This window comes from Ovis canadensis, chromosome 16, assembly GCF_042477335.2.
Source record: "Ovis canadensis isolate MfBH-ARS-UI-01 breed Bighorn chromosome 16, ARS-UI_OviCan_v2, whole genome shotgun sequence".
In the NCBI taxonomy this organism is placed as follows: Eukaryota; Metazoa; Chordata; class Mammalia; order Artiodactyla; family Bovidae; genus Ovis; species Ovis canadensis.
Window position 1 is genome coordinate 38,963,960 of NC_091260.1, and position 17,529 is coordinate 38,981,488.

At 42.4% G+C, this 17,529-nt stretch overlaps 1 protein-coding gene across 2 annotated transcripts in view; it reads left to right on the top strand.

Moving 5' to 3' along the window:
- The first annotated feature begins 5,302 nt into the window (after positions 1 to 5,302).
- Positions 5,303 to 17,529, top strand: part of MOCS2 (molybdenum cofactor synthesis 2) — a 57,172-nt gene continuing 44,945 nt past the window's right edge. Inside the window, exon 1 of one of the 2 annotated variants that reach the window (XM_069556575.1) lies at positions 5,303 to 5,918. The gene's annotated coding sequence lies outside the window, so the exon portion shown is untranslated. The remainder of the gene's footprint in view (positions 5,919 to 17,529) is intronic. The other variant, XM_069556573.1, reaches the window with a different exon arrangement.

Consider the following 17,529-nt stretch of genomic DNA (forward strand, 5'->3'; position numbering starts at 1 on the left):
AAGAGTTTGGTGCATAAATATGTAGGGGGAATGTGTAATTTTCTCAGTTCCATCTCACCGCAGCAAAAATTTGAAGCAATGGACAAATCAGTGTTATAGCTCAGTTTTATTGGCAAGTAGAGGAAAATAGGCGTGAGAGTGGGCCAACCCTAAAGACACGAAGAAAGAAGCCCCCGGCTCAATTTTGGCATCTCTTTTTATATGTCTTTTCTCCTCCCCCTGAACCTGCCCCATGTAATTGGGCTAGCCAGAAGGGCTGTTTGTTTTACCTGAGGTCCTTACTCTGGTCTTGGGACCTTCCTTTGTTCTATTTTTTCAGGCTTTTCCCTTCTTTGTCTTTTAGCCATCGCCATTTCGGACTCCTTTTTTCTATTCTAACTTTCTAACATTCCCCCCTCAAGAGATGGAAGGCCCAATTCTTTGGGAATAGGGGCTTCAAGGTCTCTCTGGCTACTTCCTGCAGAACTGGGATAGCAAGGGGCATTGAGCCTCCCCCTCTTGCTAGTCTCAAGCCTCAGAGTCCTTACAGTGGTGTCCATCTAAGGGTGAGTGATATTTTCCGTGGTCGGCTGTAATTTTACATATCCTTGTTAAACTGGCAGTGGGTGTTGTAGCCTGTTGACCTGGGCAGAGACAAAATGGGTTAGACAATTGATAATACATGGAGCAATCGTAAGCAGCATCAATATGGTGATAACAAGGATTAGCAAGGGCATTAGTCAACTCCAAATTCCCCATCACCAGGAGAAGGATCCCCCAAAGGGATTGTAGCCACACTGAGAACTCTCCAGCTCGTTCTTTGAGGTCCTGTAGGATCTAGAATGTTTTTCTTGAGGACTGTGAGACTTTTTTAAACTTAGCTGGAAGTATTTACCCAGAAACAACACATCTCATTCAAGATGGCTCAAGTCCCTCCTTGTTCAGGCATCAGGAGATCTATCTCCTATCTCTTTTGGAGTACAACCCCTGACAAGCTGTGTTGGCTCTTTCGAGCTGTCCTGAGAAATCTTATCTTCAGAAACTTAATTTTGGGGGTGTTCATTAGAATGACACTCATTTGTGGTTCTGAATAGGTATCTGAGATCTCCTAGGGTCTCACAGGTGGATTGAGTGTCCTCTTCTGTTTTCTTCCATGATTTGATTCATAAGTAGTGAATCCAGGAGTCATGTCCTGGAAACTTGACTGCTGTTGGGGTAGAAAGTATTACAGGGTAGGGGCCTTTCCATGTCGGCTGCATTTGAGCCTTTGGGGACCAATCTTTCCAGACTTTAATTAGGACTTTTGTCCCTGGAACATATAGTGGTGGCTTTTTAGAATCTTTTGGGTCCTGGTTGACACCAGACAAGATTATATCCTGCTGGAATTGTCCAATGGCCTTGGTATAAAACTGGAAGGACTGGATCAAGAAAGAGGTCATTGACATAAACAAAAGGTCTTCCATATAGCATCTCGTAAGGACTAAGACCAACCTGTTCCTTAGGGGCAATATGGGTATGGAGGAGAGCTATTGGTAAAGCTTCCTTCCATCCCAGGGAGGCCTCCTGAGTAATCTTTTTTATCACTGATTTTAAGAATTGGTTGGCTCTTTCTATTTTTCCTGAAGACTGAGGCCTCCGGGCACAGTGGAGATAATAAGTAATGCCCAATGCTTTAGAGACCCCCTTGGGTGACCTTAGCAGTAAATGATGTCCCATTGTGACTTTGCAAAGACCTGGGCAGACCAAATCTTGTAATAATTTCATGGAGCATTTTTTTTTTTACCACCTCCTCAGCTTTCTCAGTCCAGGTGGGAAAGCCTTCAATCCATCCTGTGAAATGTATCTATCATGACTAAAACGTATTTATACCCTTGAGAAACTGGCATCTGGGTGAAGTCCAGCTGCCAGTCCTCTCCTGCGTAGGTCCCACGTCATTGGATGGGCTGGGCCAGTTGGGGTCTTCGAGCTCCTTGGGGGTTGTTTAATTGGCAAGTGGCACAAGAGGAGACCACTTACCTTATGGTCGTTTGAAGGCCTGTTCCTCTGAAGGACCTTTTTAGTAATCTTTGGAGGGCCTTCTTCTAAATGAGTGGTGGCATGTAAGGAGTTAACCAACTTCTACTGAAGGTCCCCAGGCAAAAAAAGAAGTCCCTCCTTTTGGAACCACCCCTTATGATCTTCTTGAAAGCCCTCACTCTTAGATTTACGAGTCTCACCTTCAGTATATGAAGGAATTTCTGGCAAATTAGTCTGTGGAACTAAGGTGGCAATGCCTATTAGGTCATGCTTCTGTAATGCTGCTCTCTTAGCTGCCTGATGGGCTACTTGGTTCCCTGGTATCACTTCCGTCCTCCCTTTTTGGTGTCCTTTGCAATGGGAGACTGAAACCTCAGTGGGCAGATGGACTGCCTCCAAGAGTCGAAGAATCTGATCACCATATTTGACTGGGGACCCTCTGGTGGTCAAGTGGCCTCTTTCCTTCCAAATAGCAGCATGTGCATGTAGCACCAGAAAGGCATTCTTGGAGTCAGTGTAAATGGCTACTCTTTTTCCTTTTCACAGCTCTAAAGCTCGAGTCAGGGCTATGAGCTCAACTAATTGGTCTGAAGTGGCAAAGGTTTAGCCTCTATGGTCTCAAAATTGGAGACTACTGCATATCCAGCTCTTCTTTTTCCATCCAAAACAAAGCTGTTTCCATCAGTGTAACAGATTTCCTCAGGATTGGTTAGAGGATCTTCTGACAATCCCTCTTGAGGTTTTGTCCAATGGTCCAAAGTTTCTAGGCAAGAGTGAAAGGGAAGAGAGGCCTCAGGAGTACTCAAGAGGGTAGCAGGGTTAAGAACTTCACAAGGGGATATATTCAAGCCTGGATTTTCCATCAGTACTACTTGATACCTGAGGATTCTTTGATCAGACATCCATAAATGGCCTCTCCCATTCAGGAGTTGTTTCACTTGGTGTCTGGTAAAAATAATTTAGCCCCGAAAGAGTTTTAAAGCATCTTCTATTAAGACTGCAATAGCTGCAATATTTTGAAGGCAAGGAAAGATTTCTTCTCAATAAGGGAATAGGATACTCAGGGGCCACCTGAGTATCTGGTGGGAAAATATTTGCCCATCCCAGCAACAAAGAAGTGTTCAGGTGAATCTTTTGTAATTGTTTTTCCTGTATCCCCCAAAACGGTACAAGTTTGGGAGGAGTAGGCTCTGGAGTAGGAGGTCAGGACAGAGTAGGTAGCCCCTGTGTCTACCAAGAATTTCTCGGACCTACCTGCCACATCCAGTTGCACCCTTGGCTCCAGCCCCATGTTGGTTATCTGTGACAGGCGGGCTGGCGGGAGCAGGCTGCTTCAGTCCTGTTGAACCATCATGAGGGAAGGCTTGGCACTTGACCTTGAGGCTCTTGGGTCCCCAGGGCAGAGTGCCACCCAATGTCCAAATTGATGGCATTTGTAGCAAGCCATTTTAGGAGACTTGTCGAGGTTTGGACACTCTGGCCGATTGTCCTGGCTGCCGACAGATTAGGCATTTGCCTCATGCCTGGTCCTTCAAGGACTCGGGGTTTGCCATAGGGCTTTCCTGGAGGGTGGCCAGAATCTAGGCATGCCTTATCTCTTTCTTTTTATCCCTTTCCTGGGCCTTGGCCTCCCTCTCCTGTTCTCTGTTATAGAAGGTATTGGTGGCTGTCTGGACCATCTCATCTAAAGAGGCAGCAGGGTCCTGCTGCTATAGCTGCCTGTCCCTCATAAGAGTCTATGTCCAGATTGGTAAACTTTTGGGGGGCCTCTTTTAGCCTTTTCAGAAGGGCAGTGGTTCTCATTGGACTCCTGAGTTATTGATGAGACCAGGCACAGTCCCACAGCTAATAGGCTTCCTTCTATTTCCACGGATGGACTTCCTTAGGGGTGACTCTTTCTGAAGCTTATCCTACCCAGTTCTGTTGCAACCTGAGAGCCAGGCTCCCCGGGTCAGGGTGCAGATCCCTAGGCAGGCTGAGACATGACAGCCTCCTGGAGATCGAATCCCCGAGCGGATCAAGGCAGGTTGGCCTCCTGAGAATTGGATCCCTGGGCGGGTTGAGGCATGTCGACCTCCTGGTACCCCTGGATTGGTAGATCCCCAAGAAGGTTGAGGCGTGACAACCTTTCAAGGACCTGATCCCTAGGCAGGTCAAGGCAGGTGGACCTCCTAGGACCCGCAGACTGGAGTTGGGTGTCTCCAACGTCTCCGGCATGACCAGTGCTGGGTAAGATTAAGGGGTTGTAATCTTAACTCATTGCCAGTTTGTCCACCGCGGATGGGAATAGATACCATGAATGAAAGTAATCCAAGTCTGTGCCCTGAGACTGGGAACCTGGTGAAATAGCCATAAGTTTTATCCTCATTGCTCTGAGGAAATGTAAGTCACTGAATTTTTTCCCCTAGTCCTTCACAAGAACAGTTTAGGGTGTTTCAAATGGTAAACATTTCATTGTCATAGACCCACTCTAGGTAATAACAAAAGTAATGACAAAGGAGTGGGTTATCTGGTCCTATTAGGGGCATTAAGAATATTTTAATAATAAGTGGGGTGGAGCAGTGTTGCCTACAAGGGGGCAGGGTCCTGATTGTAGGGGTTAGTAAGTGGCTTAAGAACAAATTGATAAGAGGCAACAGACCAGCTGTTCTCTAAAAGCAGGATGGAGATTTGATCCAGGGGTATGTTTGTAACTTTAAGAGAAGGGTAGTAAGGGTTTGGGCCCAAATGGCCTACAGGGCTAACTCCCAAAGTGGCAAACATTGTCCCTGGAAGCCCAGTTGCCCTTGAAGGGAGGCCACCAACAGACGAACTTCTAGCAAGCATTGTGTACTGTCACCCACCCTAGTGTGTCCCCTGAGAGGCGCTACTGTCACACATGTTGTGGGAAACATGGAACATGAAGGCCTGAATCTCTACAGGGATGGATATTATACAGTATTTCCCTCCCAGGGGCCAGCTGTTTTCTAGTCGTCCTGCCAGAAGATTGTAGAGGCAACATTGTGGGCCTGGATGGGGCTCAGGAGAAGAGCATAACACAGGAGCGAAGGGGGCAGGGCAGAACTTACTAAAAGTATGACATAGCCCAAGGTATAACATAAACTAATTAAAATCAAATGGGTCCAAGATGACAAGTCATATTCAACTAAACCTTGATCCTCAATCTGCAAGCTAAATGACACACCCAGAGGTGCCAGGACAGTTCCAAGTCACTGTCAAAAGACCTAGGAGTGAGTGGTTCCCCAATTGTTGGAACGATCCTCCCACTCATTAGCATATGAAATCACCCAGCTCTTGAAAACTAGCCACACCACATTCCATGGCTGCTGCACTCTCCTCTGTGATGGCCCACACCCTGTGGAGTGTGCTTCTGTCGGAATCCGAACAAATCCACCTCTTACCTATCACTGCGTCTCTCACTGGATTTTTGTAATGAGACATCAGAGCCTGAGCTTCATTAGGTCCTGAAGCCAGTCACCATGGGTTTTGGCTGGGCTCAAGTCCCAGGAGAGAGGAGCTAAAGGACAGGAGGAAAAAACAGTGGGGAAAATGTGCCCTTCATAACCTGCTGGAAGATCTGCTAAACACCTGACCTATGCTCACAGTTTTCATTGGCCTGATCCTTGGCACAAAGAAGATTAAGGACTGAAGAACCCCCATCTGCTTGGGCAACAGCTACTAGGGCACCGCAGATAGTGGAGCCTTCAGGATACCATGGTGCACCCGCTGCTGCTGGCCTGCTCGCAGGTGGTTCAAGGAAACAAGAAACAAGAGCTTGTAAAGGAATTAAGATTTCATTAGCCATATGTCCTTCCAGCCATAGGAGCGAGGACTTTCTACCTTAACTGGAGGTCTTCTGGAGTCTGAGACAGCTGCGTGAGCTTTCTGCCAAGTTTGTTTTTGCTGTCCTGGTTTCCAGCACGGTAGGCTTCTTGTCACTTCCACTCCGCTGGGGTTTCCTCGCATTCAGCTTCCACCTCGGGAGCTTTCACGGAGTTGGGCTTATGCTGTGCTTGGTCTCTGCCTTGTGGGGGCAGAGCCAAGGTTGTTTTGGCCAGGTTAAATCCGAGTCACGGCACCATATATGTCAGGGGATGTGTAATTTCCTTGGTTCTGTCTTGCTGCAGCAAAATTTTGAAGGAAAGGACAAATCGGTGTTATAGCTCAGTTTTATTGGCAAGCAAAGGAAAATACATCCTCAAGGCATGAGGGCGGGCTGACCCAAAAGATGCAAAGAGAAGAGAAGCCACCAGCTTAATTTTGGCTCCTCTTTTTATATGTTTTTTTTTTTTTTCTCCTCCCCTTGAGCCTGCCCTATGTAAACTGGGCTAGCTAGGAGGGTTGTTTTTTTACCCGAGATCCTCACTCCAGTCCTGGGATTTTCCTTTGTTCTATGTTCACAGGCTTTTCTCTTCTTTGTCTTTTAGCCACCGCCATTTTGGACTCCTTTTTCCCATTCTAATTTCCTAACAAATACAAGTTTTCTTGAGATGTTGAACTGCCTTTGATAATGGATTTTAAGTTCCTTTACCTCTGAAGTGATCTGATCTGTGTTTACCTTTGAAATCTCCTTTGTTACTTTGGCTAAGTGAATATATAGTTTCACAGTGATCTATATGATTCTATCTGACTGTTATAAACCCTTTGGATATTTATCGACAAAACTTCCTAAATAACTTGACTTCTAGCTGACTTTGGGGTGCTTCAGAGGGCCCCTGTGTTATCCCAAAGAGCTATTACACTACCTGGGTTCATTGAACATGTTAAATTACAAAATCTTCTCAGGTTATACTGTATGGTGGATGTTACTAATATAGATATCCTAAAATTATGTGGAATTCATATGTTTCTGATATGCCCTGATAAAATGTGGTCATTTATAAGTCTAGTTACCATATCAAAATGTTGCATATCACAGCAATGACCATGCTACTTTGTCAATTGCAATTTAATCAGATTTTAAACGTGCCTTATACGGTTTCACTCTGATGCCTTTGCAAGAATACTGCTGCTTCAAGATTTATGGAAAAGACTTTTCTAAGATTAACCAATAAACAAATTTTGCTTGTTTGTTATCTGGTAAACTGGTAACAGACTGTAATTTAGTCTACTCTCTATATTAAGAGAACAAAGTTTTCTTAGAATGCAGCTTTTGATAACTGATTATGAATTTCTTTGCCTTTAAGTGATTTATATTTGTTTTTAAAATCTTTTGTTACTTTGGTAAAGAAGCATTATTTTAGATTATGGTACACGTAGACAAGCTCATTCTGCTTCTACAAAAATAAGCCCTCACATTTAGACTTTAGCTATCCTGGTGTCCTTTAAACCATGGCAACAGTCTACTCCTAAATCGGGGAGTTAAAAATGGGTGAACAGTAGCTGTAAATCAAAGAGGTAGGGCTATGGGAAATCCAAGATGGCCGCTTGGCTTTTCCTGCTCCTTGAAAAACCTCATTTTTATTTGATGGATTAAAGATTTCCTTGGCTACAGGGTTAATGCCCTCATAATGAAAAAAATCATGTTTCACTGAATATCATTTGTTACTTGTTAAACTAAGCTTTTAGTTTTGTTAATTAAGATCTCGTGTTTATTAAGACTCACTTCTGAGATAGTTCCTTGTTGTTATATTGCTAAGAGGTTTAGTTAAGTTATTAAAAAGGATACTCTAAGTTTGTTTATAAAGCTTATCTCAGTAACCAATCTTTGGATAAAGGTCAGATGCTCCATGATGTACAACCAGGAGATTAACACATGGCTACAATCATTTAACTTAGATGACCTGGGGTATACTGGGCTATGAATGTTCTTGACTTCTAATTCTTACTTACGATCTTACTAATAACTTCTAGCTATATTATTTTCTATATTGCCTGTTTCAGAAGATTGTTTCTTACATTACCAAATGTGTGACTGAGCCTGTGATAAAATGCTGATATGCAGTTCCATATGAGATCAATGATTGTAATAATGTAACGAAGATCATGGCATCCAGTCCCATCACTTCATAGGAAATAGATGGAGAAACAGTGGAAACAGTGTAAGACTTTATTTTTGGGGGGCTCCAAAATCACTGCAGATGGTGATTACAGCCATGAAATTAAAAGATGCTTACTCCTTGGAAGAAAAGTTATGACCAACCTAGATAGCATATTCAAAAGCAGAGACATTACTTTGTCAACAAAGGTCCATCTAGTCAAGGCTATGGTTTTTCCAGTAGTCACGTATGGATGTGAGAGTCGGACTGTGAAGAAGGCTGAGCGCCGAAGAACTGATGCTTTTGAACTGTGGTGTTGGAGAAGACTCTTGAGAGTCCCTTGGACTGCAAGGAGATCCAACCAATCCATTCTGAAGGAGATCAGCCCTGGGATTTCTTTGGAAGGAATGATGCTAAAGCTGAAACTCCAGTACTTTGGCCACCTCATGCGAAGAGTTGACTCATTGGAAAAGACTCTGATGCTGGGAGGGATTGGGGGCAGGAGGAGAAGGGGACGACAGAGGATGAGATGGCTGGATGGCATCACAGACTTGATGGACGTGAGTCTGAGTGAACTCCAGGAGTTGGTGATGGACAGGGAGGCCTGGCGTGCTGTGACTCACGGGGTTGCAAAGAGTCGGACACGACTGAGTGACTGAACTGAACTGAACTGAACTCTAGATATGGGAAGAAGCAACAAGAGGGAATATTTTTCTGGACCAAGAGACTAGTAAGAGAGGTATGGTCCAGAGACTTTGCTACTTGCAAGATCTGGTCTAGTAACAGCACACTGAGTGACCTGTCAATGAAATCTTCATTAGACCTGGGAAGGAGCCTCTTCAGCACCATGGGACACAACTGCCATGAAATGCCCACAAAGCATGGTCTAATATGTGGCTCTGCAGGGACCCTGCTGACTGGAATCTGGCACTTACTTGCCAGCTATCTCTACAAAGATTACATCGTGACCACTGCAAGCTGCTGACCTTCAACACCCTTGAAAGGAGTTCACAGTGGAGATCAGAAATAAGACACTCTGTGCTCTGGGAAAAACCCAGAAGAACTGGCCTTCAGAGAGTCAGATGTTTTCAGCTAAAGATTTTTATGAGCCCAAATTCTTGCATCTTCTCATACTTAGAGAAACACTAACGTCATGAATCAATGTCTATTCCTGGTTCTCCTGGCTAGCTCCTCAGAAGCTTTTCTACTTCTATTAATCTTTGGGCCATGTATCTTTAAATTTTAAGTTTGTTTATTCAAGAATACAACAAATCTCCAAGTGATGGTTTGACAACAATATTCCCTGGCCAACACCCAGACAATGCTGAAACAAGCCACCATATCATTCCATGGACTCTCATCTCCTGCTGTAAATGCACCCTGACAGAGACCAGGCAAAGGGAACCCAGAGCCCCATGATGCCCCTGTACAGCCTGAAGAAGCCAGAGTGATCATCACCCCTTTTCCTTTGAGACGGGGTTCCCAAATGCCTAGGAAGGGAGATATGTAGATAGTTAGACATAAGCAAGGTATCAAAAAGGGCCAAAGAACTGGCCCTAAAATTAAAGAGAGGGAAGAATGTGGTGACCCAAGGACAAAAGAGCAGATTAAAACCAAGGAGGGTCTTGGAATGCAGGAATGGAAAAACCAGACCCTTATCATCCTTCCTTTCCCCTTGTTGTAACTATTAATGGAACAGTATAAACTGTGTCCCCCTCCTACCCTACAGGGAGAAGGTATTTGCCCCACTCGAAATGGCAATCCACTCCAGCACTCTTGCCTGGAAAATCCCATGGATGGAGGAGCTTGATAGGCTACAGTCCATGGGGTCGCAAAAAGTCGGACACAACTGAGTGACTTCATTTCACTTCCCTCACCCAGGATACATGCCTCATCCAATCAGCAAATGACCTGCAAGACCCCGATCCCATTCCTTGTACCCTGGGTATAAAAGTGGACTAAGGACCCCTGTTCAGTGTCGGCTCTCCCTTGAGCTGGCCCGCTGGTCTAACAGTGTCTCCCATTCTAATAAACTTTATTTCCCTCTCATTCTGTCTCATGTCTGGAAATTCTTTTCCAACCCACGCTTGGACCACAACACTGTGGAACATCACTTCAAGGGCATCATACTAGTCAGACCATATGAGTACATAGTGGAAATACATTGATGGCTTTGGTAACATACGTGTACTCCAGTGGGGAGGAGTTAAGTTTTGAAGCTTAAAAAGAATTTAGGGGCCCACCACCCTTTTAGGTGGCTAGTGGTCTGGGGTGTGCTGGAACATCTCTTTCAAAGTGAAAGCCATTATTGATTATTGCACCTCCCAGTCAGTAGCAATTCCATGCCTATTAGTATTGCTCCAACTAACATAGTGGGTAACACAAAGACTGCCAGCTTTGAGAGAGGTCCAGAATAGGAAAAGACTCTGCATCCATTCCAGGTTGCAGGGTAAGGAGACTTACTGCTCTAACCATATAATCTGCAAGACACTGTGTCATTGGACATATGCCTGGTGGGATAAGACACCGTTTCGAGTTTATGACAAGCTTCAGTGGGGGATTCATAATGCAGATCTCTTCAGTTCTGAGGCAAAGCCATGCCATCTGCAGTATAAAATTATATGCCTATTAAAAAATAACAAGCTGTGCTGTAGAGCCCTGATACTAGAGCACATGACCATGAGACATCAAATACTCATGTCGCCAGAACTACTCTCCTGAGTATTATCAAGACTACCAAACCTGAAAGTCAAGTGAGGACAATATTAACCTGTCTTAAGATGGAAGTGTGGTGCCTCTAAGATAAAGCCCAAGTGGGACCAGTACAGGAAACGCCAGCTCTGTGAGCAGGTAGCCCAGACTCCCGTGTCTTCTACCACTGTTGTACTTGTGCCTTCCTTGGTTTGCACTTATGGGAGAATTCCTTAGGACCAGGAAGCAAAGGAGAATAAAGGCCCAAACTTGGTTCATGGATAAATCAGGTTAGGAATGTGGTATAAGCCAAAAATTGAAGGTGGCTGCACTATAGCCTCGCTCAGACATGGCTTTGAAGGTCAAATATGAAGGGAAATTTTCATAGTGGACAGAACTTTACGCAGCAGGCCTGGTCATCCACCTTTTGTAGATGGAGAAGCAACCTGAGGTTAGATTATACACAGTATACATGCGCTTACTGGCAGTGCCAAAAGATTTGGTTCAGTCTGTAGGAAACTGGAGATGAGAGAGTTTCAAGCTAGAGACAAGTGGACCTATGGGAATGGACATAAAGGGGGAATATCTTTGTATTTCATATTACTGTCCCCCAGAGAGCATCTCTCACTAAAGAGACACTAAACTATTAGCTAATCAAAAGGACTTGGCAGCAGACATCAGCTAGTCTCTGTCATTGGCCACTCCAGTATTGTCGTAGTTGACGTGTGAATCAAATAGCCATGTTGGTGAGGATGAAGGCTATTCATGGGCCCAATAACATGAGCTCTCAAGGCTGACCTAACCCCTGCTGGAAACAAAAGCTAATGCTGAATCCCCAGTGGCTTGTTAGATGTATGGATCTGGAACCTAGAAAAGAAGGGTGTGTTCGTGGTACACTTTCAGTACTTATGGGATAGGATTAGTATGTTATGGGGAGAGAAGAAAGGGGAGAGAAGATGGTACAACCTAGGGAGTAACAGCGGTTAAAGGGCAGGCAAAGGGAGATAAATTTTAGATACAGGCTGAGAAGGAGAAGTTAGATAGAAATTGAGAGCCAAGAGAGGAGAGCTTTATAAGGAAAAATATATAGATGGATTAGGTAAAATTGGGGTTAGAAAATATCCACCGGTTTTAGCAACAAAGAGGACACTGAAAATTTTGGCTAGAGCAATTTCAAAGCAAACTAGGGCAGAGGGAAGTTGAGATGTGATTGGGAGCTGAAGAAAGGAATTCAGTAGTGTTTGTTGAATTTTAAATCATGATACTAGTATGGGGGAAAGAACAGAAAAGGTGGTACATAAAGAGGAAAGTAGTAAAGGTTTAAAGAATCTGCTATGGAAAAATAAGGAAGGTAACCAACTTTGTGCACATGTAAAGATCACCAAGTAGTGCCAAAGCCAAGCCAAAGTTGAAGTCCACAAATCTACACTGGCATCAATCAATACAGTTTAGATATATTTTCCACTAGGGGTGACTGGCTTCCGGGGCTGGACGTATGGAATGCACGTAATTAAACTGGCCTAAGGATTGATATGAAGGTAAAGGTTTTCACTGTGATTGTAGTTGGAAAAAAAAAAATGGGACCAAAATGTTTAGGGTTCTGGCAAGTAAGATTATAGTGTGACTCACTGGGGCTGTGAGTCTTCTCTGGTGACTTAGATAGTAAAGAATCTGCTGACAATGTAGGAGACCTGGGTTCAATCCCTGGGTTGGAAATATCTCCTGTAGGAAATGGCAACCCACTCTAGTATTCTTGCCTGGGAAATTTCATGAACAGAAGCCTGGCAGGTTACAGTCAATGGGGTCACAGAGTCAGACATGACTGAGTGACTAACTTACTGCGGTGGGAAGGACAGGAAACCATGAGGAGGGGAGGGTCTCAGGAGAAGAGGGAGGGCCCAGTATTTAAGACCAAGAGTTTTGAAAGACAGCGAGTGAAAGAGATGGAGAGGTGAGAGGTTATGGGTCAATACTGATGTACCAGAATTTATACTTTGGCCATTCACTTCCAGCTGGTAATGTCTACCTAAAGCACCAGTATAGAGTGAAGAGCCTTTTATGGATCACCAGCCCCAGTAAATCAGTGATCAAAGTGCAACAAATTCAAAAACTATTGAAGTGAGGAAGGCAGTAGAAGTTAAATAGTTGTTCAGTATAGATGCTGACTGGCTTCCCAGGTGGCTCAGTGAATAAAGAACCTGACTGCAATGCAGGAGATGTGGGTTCAGTCCCTGGGTTGGGAAGATCCCTTGAAGGAGGGCATGGCAACCCACTCCAGTATTCTTGCCTGAAGAATCCCCATGAACTGGTGGGCTACAGTCCATGGGATAGCAAAGAGTTGGACACAACTGAAGTGACTGAACATGACATAGATGCTGACAATACCCAATAATTCAGCTTTGAGCTTTCCAGCAGCTAAGGTACAATGGAGGATCCATCAGGTTATTTAGCTCTTATCTTATTTTTTAAAGTATCATATTGGTCTGAAGATATGCTGAATTCTAGAAAGAATGTATTGGGTGGATAACTTTCACTATGACTTAGATGAAGCTCATGAAATTTGTTCTGGGGGAAGCTCTTGGACTGCAAGGAGACCCAACCAGTCCATCCTAAAGGAGATCAGTCCTGGGTGTTCATTGGAAGGACTCATGTTGAAGCTGAAACTCCAATACTTTGGCCACCTGATGCGAAGAGCTGACTCATTTGAAAAGACCCTGATGCTGGGAAAGATTGAGGGCAGGAGGAGAAGGGGATGACAGAGGATGAGATGATTGGATGGCATCACTGACTCAATGGACATGGGTTTGGGTGGACCCCGGGAGTTGGTGATGGACAGGGAGGCCTGGCATGCTGTGGTTCATGGGGTCATAAAGAGTCATACATGACTGAGCAACTGAACTGAACTGAACTTGAGTTCTGTAACAGGCTTCTAACTATTCAAAGTGTAAAATGGTCATTTTTCTATAAATCCCCAAAAGACAACAGTACAGGTGTGCAGATGAAATGTCAGTCATGTGCTTCAGATGTCACCAAGAGCCTCTGTACTGTTTGAACCCTCCAAATTCCATGATCTGCAGGAATTCAAAGCCTTCCCAGAAGTGTCTGCTAATGCACAGGTGGTTTCTGTTTCCTAAACCTCCCTTAACTCTTCACTTTTTCACTCACCACCTTTGCTCCACACCGTAATGACTAAACCTCCCTTAACTTTTCAGTTTTTCACTCACCACCTTTGTCCTCCACCAAAAGGATCCCCAAATTAAATTCAGTCCTTTCTGCAGATTTTGCTATTTAGATGACCACAGAGAAATTACTCAAATTAATCGTTCTTACTTAGGACTCAAAATTTATAACTTAAGTCTTATAATGGATGGAAAACCAATAGATAGCACATACAGTCTTTATCCATTCAGCTGCTGATGGACACTACTTCTTGACATAATCACAGAAAATTTTTTTGGATCTGTTTCCTGAAGCAAGGGAAATAAAAGCAAAAATAAACAAATGGGACCTAATTAAACTTAAAAACTTTTCTTGCTGTCATATCTTGGCAATTGCAAATAAAGCTATGAACATTAGGATCCATATGTTTTTTCAAATTAGTGGGTTTTTTTTTTTCAGATGTATACCCAAGAGTGGAATTGCTGGGTCATACAGTAGTTCTATTTTTAGTTTTTTTGAGAAAACTCTATACTGTTTCCACTGTGGCTGCACCAATTTACATTCCCACCAACAGTGTAGGAGGGTTCTCTTTTTTTTCCATATCCTTGCTACATTTATTTTTGTGTTCTTTTTTGATTATAACCATACTGACCAGTGTAAGGTGATATCTCATTGTGGTTTTAATTTATATTTTCCTGATGATAAGCGATGTTGAGCATCTTTTCCTATACCTCTTGACCATCTGCATGTCCTCTTTGGAAAAATGTCTATTCAAATCTTCAGCCCATTTTTAAATCAGGTTGCTTGTTTTTTTGATATTGAGTCATATGAGCTATTTATATCTTTTGGATGTTAACCCCAAACATCACTTGCAAGTCATATTATTGGCAAATATTTTCTCCCATTCAGTGGGTTGTCTTTTCATTTTGTAATGGTTTCCTTTACTGTGCATAATTTTTTAAGTTTAATTAAGTCCTAGTTAGACCTAGTTTAATTAGGTTTAATTTGTTTGTTTTTGCTTTTGTTTCTCTTGCTTTAGGAAACAGATCCAAAAATATTTTTCTATGATTATGTCAAAAAGTGTTCTGCCTATGTTTTCCTCTAGGAGTTTTGTGGTTTGTGGTCTTACAAGTTTAACAGTTTTTTTTTATTCACTTGCTAATGCAAATGGGAACTTCCTTCTCCGTAAGAGTTTTGTGCTAATCGATTGAAAACATACACACACACAACACACATATATATCCTTTTGTCACTAAGAGGACAGTTTACCAACCTGTCTCTTTGATGGTCCTCCTGTCTAGCCTAAGGAAACAGGAGAGGGGAAAACTGAGGAGGCTGTGTGTGGGCATGACAAAAAAATTCCTACAGGGGCACAAGGACTTCACTATAGAAGTCATTAAAGCTGTTATCCTTAGAGGAATTGGCAAGCGGCAGATGAGTTGTCACAACTTGATTCTTTCATTTCTGTAACAGGAATGATCTTGGCACAGTTTACATGCAGCAAACTGTGCTTAGAAAATGGTGGTGTTTTCTCCTATGTATCAGAATAGATAACCATATGAAAGATGGTGTGATGAAGAAAAATGTTATACCTGTTACCCAGTGCATGTTACTTTAAACTCTTTCCCTAAATCATATTCCCCCAAACTAACCAGTAGTACTTTTATTACCTTACATAGATGAGTATTATTTGGCAAATTATGAAACAGTTTGTTTTACTTTTTTAAAAGTTAATAACACAGCATCTGATTCTTTTTAATAAAAATTTTCTTCCCTTGAATGCTTTCATTATTTTTGTCTTTAGATTATAACCAGTTGTTCTTTCCACTGAATAACCCAACTTTCCTAGTTTCTGGTTCCATGTAACTGGAGCCCAGTAGGCTTAATTACATTTGAAGACGACTTAAGTAGATGAACTTTGCCTTAGCTTGAAGATGTAAGCTTAACTGTGCCTTTCTATGCATTAGCTGCCTAATCAATCAATCAGTGGGCTACATGTTGTGCTGCAGAAGAATTCGGCTGTGTGTTCACGTGAAAAATAATGGAACTGGGTCCAAAAGAATACCCAGTGGATTCTCAAATCATTAGTTTTTGGATTAGGTCTTTACTTTGGCAACATGTGTACAAATAAACAAGCATGACTGAAATTAATTTATTGCATTCAAGAGACATCTGTAATTCTGCAGTTGCTCTGTGAGAAAGAATTAAACAATTTCATCTTTGACCACTTCCCTTCATATTCCAGCTAAACAAACCTCTCCTTCAGATCCTCTCTTCAGCTGATAGGAAAACAAAGGGCCTCATAAATAAGCCTTTGTGTTTATAAATATTAATACATATCAAAACACAGGATGACATTAAAGTGTCATGAAAAGCCAGTTTAGAGACAAATTATAGACTAATGCTTCTTGCTTCAAGTGGATCTTGGGCATATGTGCCAAAGTTTTGTAGCACATGCTATGTGAGAAAACAGGAAATTAGCTCGTCTCTTTCCAGTTTTGAAATGCAAGGGCTGGGGTACAAATCACCTTTCAATATCTTATGGATCTTGGGGAGTTATATTCAACAGGACTTCATTTCAATTGAATATGACTAAAGGAAGCCAAAATATACTGTCTGTGAAGCTGTCATAGTGTAATGTGTCTTCTTAGGCATACGCTCGACAGAGCTGCAGGGCTAGCAGACGGATGGGTTGGCCTCTAATGACCCAGGAACAGTAACCAAAGGCCAAGGGGATCAGAAATAAATCAGAATAAATGACAATCCTGCTCCAATTGTTGATCAACATAATGTTCAAGGGTATTTACTGTGGACTCAGAAAGAGGAGTCTTGAGATTTCTGCCAAGGTCAGAACATGTTTTCATCCCAAGTGATTAACTGGGAAAATGTTCATGAGTACCAGTAAGTGTTATTGAAAGAGCCATAGGAAGAAAGGAAAAGGCGAGAAGGAAGAGGATAAATACAGGTGGCAGGATAAAAACAAGGGTGTGGGGCCATTTAATGATAATAATAATAGTAATAATAATAATGGAAGGAGACAACCAGAAAAATTAAAAAGCAACCCATGAAATAGGAGAAAATATTTTCAAACCATATATCTGATAAGGGATTAATATTCAGCATATATAAGGCATTCATACAACTCAATAGCAACCCCCCCAACCAACCAAACAAACAAAACCAACCAAAACATCCACATAACCTTATTTAAAACTGGACCAAGTATCTGAATAGATATGTTTCCAAAGAAAACATTCAAATGGCCAACAGATATATGTAAAGATGCTCAACATCAGTAATCATCAGAAAAATACAAATCAAAACCACAGTGAGACATCACCTCATACTTATTAGGATGGCTAACATCAAAAAAATCAAAAGATAACAAGTATCAGTGAGGATGTGGTGATAAAGGAATCTTTACACACTGTTGGTGGGAAAATAAATTGATACAGCCATTATGGAAAACAGTATGGAGGCTTCTCAAAAAATTAAAAATAGATGTACCATATGATCTAACAATCCTACTTCTGGGTATATATTTAGAGGAAGTTAAGTTAGTATTTCCAAGAGTTATCTGTACTTCTATACTGCATTATTTACAATAACGAAGATATGGAAAGAAGCTAAGTGTCCATCTACAGATGAATAGATAGAGAAAATGTGATAAACATATATATATATGTGTGTGTGAGTATCTCAGAGT